The sequence below is a fragment of the Pseudopodoces humilis genome, chromosome 10, assembly GCF_049639895.1.
Source record: "Pseudopodoces humilis isolate 2021_Gansu_Grassland_sample_001 chromosome 10, ASM4963989v1, whole genome shotgun sequence".
NCBI lineage: Eukaryota > Metazoa > Chordata > Aves > Passeriformes > Paridae > Pseudopodoces > Pseudopodoces humilis.
The window spans coordinates 23,743,421-23,756,000 of NC_142209.1; the positions used below are offsets into that span (position 1 = coordinate 23,743,421).

A 12,580-nucleotide genomic window follows, 5' to 3' on the forward strand; every position below is an offset into this window, starting at 1 on the left:
GATGGAGAGAAAGGGACTGGAGGTCTTGAGAGCCCCCCAGGATTCCATGATGGTACATGGAACATATGCACACAGATCATATTGATTAGGGTGTATGCACTGGAGAGGAAAAATTCACTTATCTCTTCAGGCAGCAGGATGTTACGAGATTTCTGATGTGGTGTTGTGTCCATGTCATCATTTCTAGGGAGAAAAAAGGAGTGTATAAAGGGCAACCTGGAGATGTGGCAGTCCCAGCTTGCAGTCATTGCTTGGCAGATGGACGTGCTTTCTAGAGATATGACTTCAGATATTTTCATTTGTTTACTTTAGCTGCTCACCTGTGTATGTTCTTCCACCTAAGGCATAGAAACACATCAGTGTGGTTTTGCTCCCAATGCCAGAAATAGTTTTATCAACTCTGATGTGTGTAAACAGCTGGTGTCCAGAGAAGGATCTCAGCAATGGAAAAAAAATTCAACAACCCTATTTAAAATTGGTATATGCTCGTGAGCATGTTCAGCAGAGGCAAGAGGATGAGTGCAGCCTGCTTTTCAGGATGTCACTTCTGTCACACTGACTTGGGGAAAAAGCCCTCTGCAGGGTGGTGCTGCATCCCCAGATGTGCCTGACTCCATCTGGAAAGCAAAATTCTGCTTTCCAAGGACTCCTTTTTCCATTGGCCTGCAGAGCTTTAGCCAACTTCCCCTACACCCTTGTTGATGCCTCAGGCAGGGCAATGCACGTGTCCCAGGCTGGGGAGGTGTTTCCTTGATGGTTGTTGCTGCTGGAGAATGTCACCCAAACAGGAACGTTTTGTGTGTGGTGTTGCAGCAGGTACTGACCCTTCTCAAAGCAGTCGGGAAGGAAAGCCCTCTCTACAGGGAAAGCTCGTACAGAGCACAAAAATATTCAGTGATGTGTCAACACTGGATGCTTATTTATTGCACCTCAGTCAGGCAAACTTCAGTGACAGGCTTTTATATGACCTTGGGCTATATTCTTACCTGAATAAATGGAAAGTGTTTCTCTTCTGAACACCTGGGGTTGTATTTTATATAAAATATGTACATTCTGGAGAAAACAGTAAATATGGCCATGAACTCCAGAGATCGAGTTTCTTCATCAAACATTCACCACTTCCCCAAGGTAAAAAAAGAAAAAAAAACACCCAGAAAAATGCTGAAGCTTCCCTGTGCAAATGACAATAAAATATGATTGCCAGGCACAATTCCATCAAGTTTTATAACAATTGCTTTTGAGCTGTTAAGTATGCTATGCTTTAGTCAAGGATCTTGTGCTTTTGTACACAAGCCTCATGTTTGGTGACATTGAACCTTCACATGCTGATACCGATTATTCAAAAAGGGGGGGAAGAAAGAAAACACATAAAGCTACTTTACATTTGTACTGCAGATTGTTCCCTTTAATCTGCAATCAGAACAAAGACTCACTCAGTTCTTATTACAGTCCTCTTGGAGGCTGTTAGCTACAGTGTGAACCTCTCTGGGGTTAAAGTGTAGAAAAATTGGGAGATGCTTGTGGTTTTGACAGAGAAGTGGAAGATTCCACTGCGAGAAAGGTTGGTACCTCTGTTAGAGAATTACAGGAGATAGTGTTAAGTGAAAGATGTTAGCTCATTTACAATCACTTTAGTTCAATTTACTCCCTGAGGTCACCATCCTGTGGAGTCCTGTGCAGGCTTTATGCTTTCCTGTATGAATAGTTCTACTGGAGTCCTTTACTTAACCGAATCATTATCCATAAGGATGAGCCAGGCCAGGGTGAGGGAGGTGCAGCTATTGTTAGGCAGGTATACATAATGCACACCCTGCCTGTATTGTCCAGAGCCGTGGCTGAATACCATAGATTTAATGTGGAAGTGCTTCTGGGTTGTGGGGGTTTTTTTTGGGTTTTTTTTTTTGGTTTTTTATTTATTTATTTATTTATTTTTTAATTTCTTCTGAAATTTTCTGTTAGACCTTTTGTATTTCCTTCCATATTCAGCACTTTGGCATCGGCCTGTGGGAGCAGGTTTCTGCAACAGGTGCCTCAGTAACCTGTTACTGGGTCAGTACAGCAGTGGTTTCAGTCAAAACACCTGTTGATGCATCAGGAAAAATGACACAGAGGTGAGTATTAATTGCTGGGTTTGCTTTAAGCTTTCTGGCTTAAAGAGAAGTTTTTTTTTCTCGAGTAAGAAGAGGATGAGAAGTCATTGCTGGATGTTATTCCTGTCTGGCGAGGCAGCTGACCTCCCTGTTACTCGCAGAGTGAGTGTGCACAAAGCACCCTTGCACCTTTATATGAAGCCAGTCTGCACAGGGAGTGGAGAGCACTCGGTTCCCAGGTGGTTGCAGGGCTGGGCGAGAGGAAAGACACTGCTAATGCCTGCATCCCTCTTCCCAACACGATTTGCAAGGAGAACACAACCATGGAATAAATTCCATGGGAGTCTGGGCGTCTGAGAGAGCTCAGAGGAAGGCTGCTGTTGGCTCAGGAGGAACAGAAGCTGTTACAGTCACATGTAAATCCACACTGGAAGTGAGAATGTCTATCTGTGATAAGTGGGACCTTCCAGACCAGGCTGACAGCTGAAGGGACCAGGAAAGTGAGTTCCTCTGCAGTGGAACCTACCTGGGTCACACAAGGATTTGAATGGCAGGGTTACTTCGAGCGATGAGGCATCTTTTCTAATCCTCTGTTCCTCTTTCCTAGCCCTGGCTGCCCGAGCATTGATGGACCAGCCCCATTTGCTTCCCAGCAGCCATTTTACTGAGGGCAACTTTAAAAAAAATGTTAAAGAAGTGGTGCTTTCAAACTGTTGTCTCTAAGTTGTAGGACTCAGGGACAACTGGTGAGTGCTTCATCTTAATTCTGTCAGTCATGAGGGGCAGAGGATAAGCAATTATTTTTCTAATCATGCCTCAGTTTCCCTTGATCATGTTTAACACGTACATGCTTTCTCCATCTGATGCTCAGGGTATAATGACCTTGTTAATTGGTCCCACATTTTCCGGCACTGATTCATGTACCATATTTCAGGAAAGGGTGACTAACAATTTGTTCTGGACCTCTGCTAATGAGCTGCATTGTGATGCAAGAAGGGGTTAAAACCATCCAGAAAAAAATCACCTCCTTGGTAACCTTTGTTTCAAAATCTTGACAACCCAAGGATGTTTGCTTTTCTCCCTGAAGGTTAAATTGTCCTAACAGGTGCTAATTTTGTGTTTTCTTATGGAGATTTGTCCATATTAGAAGCAACTGTGAGCAAACAAAAAAGCCAATTAGAGTGCAAGGGTATTCTTCCTCCTCCTTGTTTCCTTGTAGTCCTCAGCTATCTTTATTGGTCACCTTAAGCCATAGACTTATCCTTTCAAACCTTCTTGAGATTCAGTAGACTTGTGCCCTCTTTGGGGAAAAAAACATCCTTTTAATGTCATGGGAAAAATACTGTCATGGGCAAGTAGATGATCCATGCTAACTGGGGTTTGTCGTCAGCTTTGGCAATCTGTGTAGCAGGGTTTGAGATTAATGGAGCCAAAGACTTTAAGCAAATATTGTTGGCGTGTAGTTAAACTGTCAAGAGAGCAAGAAAAAGACTTGCTCTGCAGCCACTAAATAAAGATTTGTATTCACCAAACACAGTGAACCTTTTATTAGCAATTATTTGCAGCTCACTACCTTCCAAAAAGGAAACAATCCGGTGTAACTTATTGTCAAGGATTTATTTGCAGTTTGGTGCTTTTTTCTTTTTTCCCTTTTCTTTCTCTTTAGTTTGAGAGTTTAATTTGAGCAGCACTGAAGCTTTATCATCTCTGTTTTCAAAACTCTATGGGCCAAATCTTTTGTCATAAATAGTTCACTTAATTTCAGAGAGATTCAAGTCTTTAGCCAAATTTGTACAGGCTGTAAAAATAATAAATCCCCTCCCCCACCAAAACCCCAACAAACAAAACCTCACACTGAAATTCTCCAAATCCAAATAATGGCTATTAATTATTACAATATGCTAACATGAAGTCCAGAATGTTTTCTTCCATATATTCAACTATCTAGTTTGTGAGATGTAATAAACCAGAACAGCACATCAATTATAGTATTTTATGATTATTTTATACTCTTGGCAAAATGCATGTGCTGTTATCTCAAACCTTATTAAAGCTCAGTTGATTAGAGGTTGAAGTTTTTACATAAGTTATTGATGTTGCTTCTTTTATTCAAACATTTTCATAACAAACTAGCTAGGAAAATATTTTTCTTGGCCAGAACCTTAAGATGAGAGACTTGTGTTGAAGGTAAGAGTATGCAACTGTTTGTTTGGATTAAGAATGCTGAACAAACAACTCCCTGCGTATGTCTTTGAAATTGTTCTCTAGCACAACACACAGTTTCTGAGAAGAGACCAACATCTTCTGCTCAGAAAACAGGCTATTTAAAAATTACCTGTGTAGATTCCTCGTGGCTATCAGACTCCTTAGTGATACAGTGGCTGTTTAGCTCCTCTTTCAGAGACTTTTCTGATATATCTGTTGCCTTAAAAATCCAGTGATGCTGCTCTTTCCCAGAAGTAAAAACCTGCACTGGTGTGGCTTATCTGCTTTTTTTGCACTTCTGCCTCCCTGTTCCCCCTTACCCACTGGGGTAAGAGGGCACTTTACCTGCTTTATACATGATGGGGAAATGGGTGTAGAGATGGAGAGATGTCATGGAGCTTTCCTAAAGTCCTACAAGCAGCTTGTGATAAAAGGGAATTGGAACCAGGTCTCCTGAACTTCTAGGCCACCCTCTCAGGAGTGCTTGGGTAGTTGGTAGCACAGACAAAAGCAGGAGGAAACTTGGGAAACTTTGGTGATTGGAGATGTACAAGAATTGGCATCGAGGCTGTGCAAGGAAAGGCACCCTTCCTGTGAACAGAATTTAGAAAACTCTGTGTGCCCAAAGCTTGTTTTCTTTAGCTGTATCAGCTGATCCAGGAAAAGATTGTTTAGAAACCTTGTCCCTCTATTTTCAGACCAACATAGCTGCAGCAACACAACTCACTGGGGGAAAGAATTCTCTGCAGAATTATTTTTGGGTCCGTATATAAATTTCTGCTTCTGCCTTTGAATGTTTCTCTAGATTCTGGGGGGAATAAAAAGTCTAGAGCCAGCCTGTTACAGAAATGCCATTTAATTTTCCTTCATCCTTTTGACATGGAAAATGCATATCTGATGGAGGTTATTTGTTTTCACTTGCCATGTGCTAAGAAGGTTTATACATTGCAAGTATTACCAATCTAAACAACACAGGCTAATTGGTGTCCTTATAAAAACAGAACAACATGGTTGTTTGAAGGATTGTCATGTGTTTCAGAGTGGAAATGTTTAAATGTCAAAAAGATTCAGTGTCTGTGATTGAATTTTCATCTGTCTTCTGGGTTTATAGCTATAGGAAGCCCTTCATCTCTGTGTTGTCTTCAAGCATGACTTCATGCAAAGACTTGGATTCTGTAAACTTGAAGGATTCTTTTTTAATGGACAAAAGGTCCTTGTATGGAGTCATTAATGATCCTGGTCGCACGTGTAGTGATCTGTATTGACAAGGTGATGGAGGATATTTGAAAAGTGTTTCTTAGCACTTCAGAAGGAAGTCACAACAGCACAAGTGAAGAAAGATGAATGGCTGCTGAACAGCCTCCTACAACCCATGATGTGCTGTGTATTAAACATGTCTTGTAAGGAGCTCAGTGCTGTGGAAGGTCCTGTGTGTCAGCTGCTCCACAGTAAATGTTTACAGCTGAAAGATCTGCTGTCAGTTCCTTGGTGGTGGGTGCTCAGAATATCTTTGTAGTAGTTAAAGGACTTGACTGTATCAATATTTTATCTCTGCAGTCCTGCTGGGTCTTTGAGGTGGTGCAGTGCCCTGTTTATGGCTGTACTAACACCAGGATAGAAATTCCTGTTCACATGGGCTGTTGTGAGCCAGCGGCAGAAGCAGCTGTACTACAATCAGGTATCACCAAAGAAAGCAGTGACACAGCCACACTTTTTGTTGAGCTGTACTCTAGATTTGTTATATGCTACTGGGCATAAAAAAGGGAATCTGAGCATAAATACCAGGTCATTTCACTTCCCTCTATGCCACTGGCCAAAGAAACCAGTCCACACAATGCCTGTTAGGCAAACAGGCTGAATCTGTAACAGAGAAAAGGTTTCTTCACAGGATGTTTCTCTTCTCACATCTTGAGTCCCTTGGAAGCCCTGGGCAGTTTAGGGCCAATGGCATGAGGAAGCAGAGCCCTGTTCTGCACATTCAGTGTGTCTGGAGATTTTGGTGTAATAGGCAACATTTGTGGTTTAGACCTTCCTTAATGTATAGCATGACAAGTAGGGATCCCTAGAAAGTGCAGAAATCTCTAAGGAGCAGCACAAAGCCTTGGGCAGCAGTGATGGTAACTCTATAGATAGCTCTTCTGCTAGATTCTTTTCCTTTATCATAGGATTTTCCCCTTGTCTATGGAAAATATTCATGGTTCTTACTGGTCTTGCTGCCATCTGCCCTAAGCTCTTTCCTAAAGAAGGAGAAAGAGCAGTATTACCAGGAATGTTCTGGAAAATGTTTTAAGATGTAACTGGATGGTTGGATCGCATTAAAAGCTGAGTGGAGGTGGAAAAATGGTTTGTGTGAGTTTAGCTTCCCGGAGAAAATTCTTTTGAGGCATCAGGTCCTGATCAGTGCAAGTCAAGTAGTGAAATGAAGGATTCTGGTCTTAAGTACTGGCTCCTGTGCTGAGCTCAGCCTTGATTGCTTGGGAGACTTTTATGTGTGCTTATCAGCTGTTTGTGAAACTCTTCTTTGGGTTCAAGAGTGTGCAAAGCCACCTGTGAAAATGTTGCATTTTTTACACCTCGAGGAGCTGTGATGAAGCTCACACTGACCTGTGTGAAGTCAGGTAGCAGCTGTAGCTGTGGGGGCTGGGAGCTTACCCCCAGCAGCAGCAGTGCTGGGCGGAGTGGCAGATCTGGCTGGGTTTGGGGAACCCAAAGGCAGTGCCCTGCAGTACCAAGGAGCCTCAGCATCTGCAGAAAGGACTGACTGGGGAGTGGGGGGAGAAGGCCGAGGTGGCTCCCAGCAGAAGCTCACATCACATAAGCTCTTTCCTCTCCAGCCCATCTCAGGACACTCCTTGTTGACATACGTGTTTCCATTTACACTGCAGTATGTTTGCCAGAGGGCAATTGCTCCTTTAACCCCAACCCTTCTCTTTATGCCTTCTCTGTTTGCTCATTTTAACCCTGTTCCCTTTATCACTGCCCATCCCTCCCCTTCTCTCTCCTCAGTCTCTGATTCCTATTTCTTAATCTGCTTTGGTTTTTCACCCTTTGGGTTTTTTCCCCACTTCCTCCCTCCCCTTGAGTTCCTCACCATCTGTTCCCTCCCCTTGACTTTTCCATCTTTCCCCCTCATTCCTTCTCTTGTTCTTTTCTTTCTTTGCTCACAGTGAACTAAACATCATTCTCACTCAGAAAAAGATGCACTTTCTGGGGCCATACTACCTCTGTCTTTGGTTCCATTTCACCATAGATGAGGTTCTAGGAGCCTAGAATTTCCTTAAATTTTCTTTTTTTGTTTTGATAACAGCTGAATGTACTCCAGGAGTTCCCAGAGATAGCAGGTAGCCTCTATCCAAACACCAAAATAAAACCCTCCAAATGGGAAAATTTAGGGCTTTGTGCACACCAATAAAGCATGTCTGGTTTGGTGGAGCTATGCCAGTCACACCAGTTAAGGACCTAGTTCAGGACTGGGTTATTTCCCTTGTTCAAATAAATGGCTTGCAGTATTTGCAACTTTTTCCTGGATTGTGTACACGAGTTAGATTTTCAGCATTTCCTATTTTCAATTACTTTGACTGAGCTTGGAACCAGTCCCCAGCCTCATATAATAATGCCTTTTGTATCTGCACTTGGCACTCCCAGCCAAATCTGTGCAAAGAATCATTTCTGGTGGAACAGCATTGCAGAGAGGAATGGTTTTTCATAAAAAAATTTTAAATATATGTATATATATGTGTGTTGGCAAACGTTGCATAAATGTTATAGCTTATCCTGGCAAAACAGCACTTTTGCTGTTACATGGGATTTCCTTAGGGAAACTGGTATAAATTATCCCAGCGGAAGCATCCTTTTTGCTGGTTGTGAGGAAGGTGGGTCCGAGAGCAGTGCCAGTAAGGCATTACTAACACAGCTTTGGCCTTGGAACTGACTCAGCATTGTTCAGACTTGTGCTGAGGAGGTTGGTTTGTTTAAAATTGGAGCCAGAGCATCTGTGCAGCTTCTTACATGTGTGTTTTTTCATTATGACAATTATTTTTTATTAGCATATTTTTCAGGGAAAAACATAAATAGTCCCTGTGGGTAAATCTAGACTAAAATGAAAGAAGCCAAGACTGGGTTTAATGGTGACCCAGGCTGTTTTTCACTCTTTCTTTCACTAGGAATTTAGGGATCAGTACCACCCCCTCCAAAAGACACTTTGGTATCAGTGCTGCCTAGAGTAAAGACTGTTGTATTTTAAAGGCTTCATTGCATCCAGGAGTTCTAGAAAATCGTGCTGGAAGGGGGGCTGAGTAGGAGATGTTTGCATTCACATGGCTGCAGGATCTGAGGGCTCGTGGAACAGCTCCATGTGCCGTGGAGCCAGCCCTTCCCTGTGCGGAGGAGTTGTCGTAGCGTAAGAACCGTTCCCCGTGGGTTGTGGCTGGAGGGGTCAAAGTCATTGCCCACTTTGGGAGGTGGGGTTTGAGCCTGTGTGTGCCCTGGATTTGTACTTTGGACCCCAATCTGCTGCTTGTTGTGTCAGGGTTATGTTAAGCCCAAGTAAAAATAACGTGAGCCGTGGCGTACGAGCTCATTGTGCCTTAATAAAGAAAACAACACCACATTCACTCATCACACTTTGAAATTAAAGCTGTGATGTCGTAAAGGGGAACTTTTATTGTTTTCAGAGAACATAAAAGCCCTTGGAACAAAGTCAGAAGGGTATTTTGATGAATAAGGTCAAAGTCTGGTGTACATAAAGTGAGCATTGTACAGCATTATAGGTTGTACTGAGTGTCAGCAAGTTACCAGAAGCTCTGATCCTGTCAACACTCGAATGTGTGCGTGAGTTTGCCCTTGTAAATATCCTCATTCAAATACAACTGCAGCAAAATTATGCTCAAACGTGAGTGTTGTAAGAATCGGCATTTCTAGTAAAATGTTAAGGAATCAAGATTCTGAAATCCCAAATTGGTCTCAAAGAGCCAAAATGTGAATTTTTCAATTCTGCTAAATTTTCAAAGGTCTCTTAAGCTTTTCTTTAGACAATCTAAAGCATTTCATCTTGATGTTCATTTTTTTTATGACATCCATTATTGGTTTGAAATAACAAATATTGTAACTGTAAAAAAGAAAACTCACATAATGACATTCCAAAAGTGTTTTCTTTTCATTTTTTCCCCCGTTCAATAAAACTTCCTTATAAATCACCAAGTTTGCAGAGAAAGACTTAACTTTGGCGCAAATATCCTTTCTCAGTATATTTAAAATGAGTTCTAATATTGAAGACAACAGAAAATCTGCTTTCTTGACAAAAAGTTGTAATGGTGAAATTGTTTTCACCAAGCCCATTCTAGATTTGGGTTTGGAGTGTACAAAATCTTTTTGTAGCTGTTTTTGTACATTTTTCTAAATTATTTTGAAATTAACCAAAAGGTAAAATAGCACTTCCATGGAAGAGAAGGCAATTCAATTATGAGAAAATACTTTTTGTTGCTGAAAGGACAAAAAAATAAAATTTAATTGTCTAAATTTCAGCAGAGACTAATATCAAACCTTTGAAAAGTGTAAGTTCCCTGCTTTGGCTTTAGCTGGTGGAGGGTGAGGTGTATCTCTCCGTACCTCTGTTGCTCCGTGACGGCTGGTACCCTTTGTGCTGGGTGACATGTAGCTCCATTCCCCAGCAGCTGTAGTTATTCCTGTCTCTTAAACAGGCAGGATTTAACCTGTGGTACCTCACCATGGCCCAGATTTCCAGCCAGAGCAAGGATGGCCTTGGGTATGGATCCTCCCCATCCAGGGGACCTGAGAGATGCAGCAGGAGGAGAGGAAGGAGAGAAGCAGAGGTTGGAAGCTGTGCTGCCTTCCAGCTCCATCTCAGCTGTTTAAAGCTTGAAACAATTTGAATAATGATTCTGGAGGGCGGAATAAAAGGTGGCAAGGAGAGCTTGTTGAAACAAGTAAATAAGATTTTTCTCTTTTTTTTTTTTTTCCCTCTCCACATGAGAGAAGGCAGACTGCGACTCACAATGACTGGTGTGAGTCACTGAGACGGAAAAAAACCCACCAAGCCACAGCCTGCTTGCTCGTGCAATGGCTGTGCTGCTGCCCTCCTCCATGCCTTCCCTGTTTTGCTCCCGAGACCACATGGCAGACATTATATGCCGATCTATTCTTGAGCTGTTTCTGGTTTCTTTGTGGCACCAGCTGCAGGGGAGCGGAGTCACGCGAGCAAAGGCAGGATGTTTGGTGGCTGTGCCAGCCGTGCCCAGCCTGGTCGCCCCACAGTCTGGCACAAAACATGGAGCCTCATCCACCAGATTTCTCAGCTCTTCCCAAAGCGAGTGTGTCTGCATTTGTCCCTGGGTAAGGGGAAAAAAATAAAAAAAAAAAGGAAAAAGGAAAGAAAAAGAAAGGATCAAAGTGTTAATTGTAAAGCATCTTGTGGTGCCAGGTGGAAATGAAAGCAGGGTGTTCAGTGAGATAATCGATGGGGATGTAACTGAAGTGCATTTTCCAGCAGCTCATTAGAATAACGAGGAACCCACAAAGGACATGGGAGACACAAACAAGCTTTGTTGCCCTGTCATTATTTTTAGGAGCAATGTGATACCACTGAGGACTGGGTTAATAACAGATAATTGCTGGCTTTATTCTTGCTTTTCTCTCTTTTTTTCCCCCCTCCCTTCTTCCCTGAATGGTTTTATGGGATATGGACTTAGTAATGTTGTGGCAAAGTGTCATTTCCTGTTTTATTGGAATGACTCAAGTGTGTGTGCTGTGGCGGAGGTCAGGAGCACGTTTATGAAGTTTGCACTGTGGTTAATTAGTAGGAGTGGGCAAGTTTCCTTCTCACTGTCTCTTTGCTCCTGTGAGGGGACAGAATAAACTCTCCATAAATTTGCCTGGACCATGCTGATCTCACACGAGTTTGATCCTGAAGCGATGCCCAGTCAATCAGCCTGGGACTTCTCCCTGAACTCCCTATCCCTGATAGCACTGCTGTGCTCAGGCTCCTCAGGAACTGCAAACCTGCCTGTGTGAAGCTTATTGAAACCCTTAGATTCTGGACTGGAGAGGGGCCTGAGCAATCAGCTGCTCTTCCTTCTTTCTGCCTGTGGCAAATTTTCTCTCCTGCTCTGGATTTGCCTTTGATTTGACCTGCATTGAGTGCTGCTGGTCCCAGGTCCTGGGACAGCCACAGGTGTAAGGAACTTCTTTCCATGGCTTGTGTCCTGCCTGTTCAGGCCCAATGCAGAGGCAGCTGTTGAGCAAGTGCAGATCCAGGATAGGGCAAGTGGAAAGGAAAAGTGCTTTTGTGGTTGGTGGTACTGCAATAAAACAGACTTGCTGTTTCTGACGGGTTTAGGTCTCTATTTCAATAAAACCTTCATATTACTGTGTTAGTTGATATAATTCACTTTTATTTTATGTATTTATTATCTAAAGGCCAGCTCTTGGCTTTATTTTATAGCCTTGATTTAGCTGCCTGACTTCCTGGGACAGCAGAGAGATTCTCAGCTGTCAACGAAGAGCTCTCAATTGCTCATGGGCTTGTACTTGCTGACTTAATGTAAGGCTCAGGGGCTGTATTTGCAAGGATCTGCAGCCCTTGTCAGGCAGCCAGCTCACCCCAAAACTCATCATGTTCTGTCTGAACCTCCACAGCAGTGTTGAAGGACTCCATGAGGAAAGTATGGCCACTGCTGGCTCTTGGGTGCTAACAGGGACCCAGAAAGGGAAACATTCAACAGCACAGCCAATTGAAGTGTTCAGCTGCTTGGAGAAGAATTCAAAATGCTTAAATTTGGTGGAGATGAACAGGAGAAAACAGCAGAATGATCAAGGAGAAATGGGGCTTTCCACCAATTAAAAGAAGAAAGCTCATTAAATTAGAAACATTTTTCATTTTTGACCCAAGGATTTTTCAAGAGACTTGTGTGCAGAAAAGCTGAGGGAGGCAGAGAGTTTTACGCTCATTTGAAATTATATGACTTGGCCTGAACCTGAATAAATTAAGGCTGAAAATGAAAAATAATTTTAGTTGTGTTTCAATGTCCTGACTCTTTAAGGAATAATCAGAATACAGTTTTTAAAAAAAAGCCTCTGGAAGTACTATTGTTCAGATCAGATTTGGGTTACACCAGTAGAAAATCCAGAATGCAGTCATAAAATGTGTTAATACCCATCAAAAGAATATTAGTGAAGAGATTTGCTCTTTCTAATAAAATATATCAGGCAGAAAATTTTACAGTAAATGGGGGAGGTAAGCACCCAGTTTAACTTTATAGCTATCTGTG

At 42.4% G+C, this 12,580-nt stretch overlaps 1 long non-coding RNA gene across 1 annotated transcript in view; it reads left to right on the forward strand.

Moving 5' to 3' along the window:
• LOC148183713 (uncharacterized) overlaps positions 1–10,118 on the forward strand; it is a 45,803-nt gene extending 35,685 nt beyond the window's left edge. The window contains exon 3 of the long non-coding RNA XR_015773343.1: positions 9,995–10,118. This is a non-coding gene — a long non-coding RNA (uncharacterized LOC148183713). The remainder of the gene's footprint in view (positions 1–9,994) is intronic.
• The last annotated feature ends 2,462 nt before the right edge of the window (positions 10,119–12,580 follow it).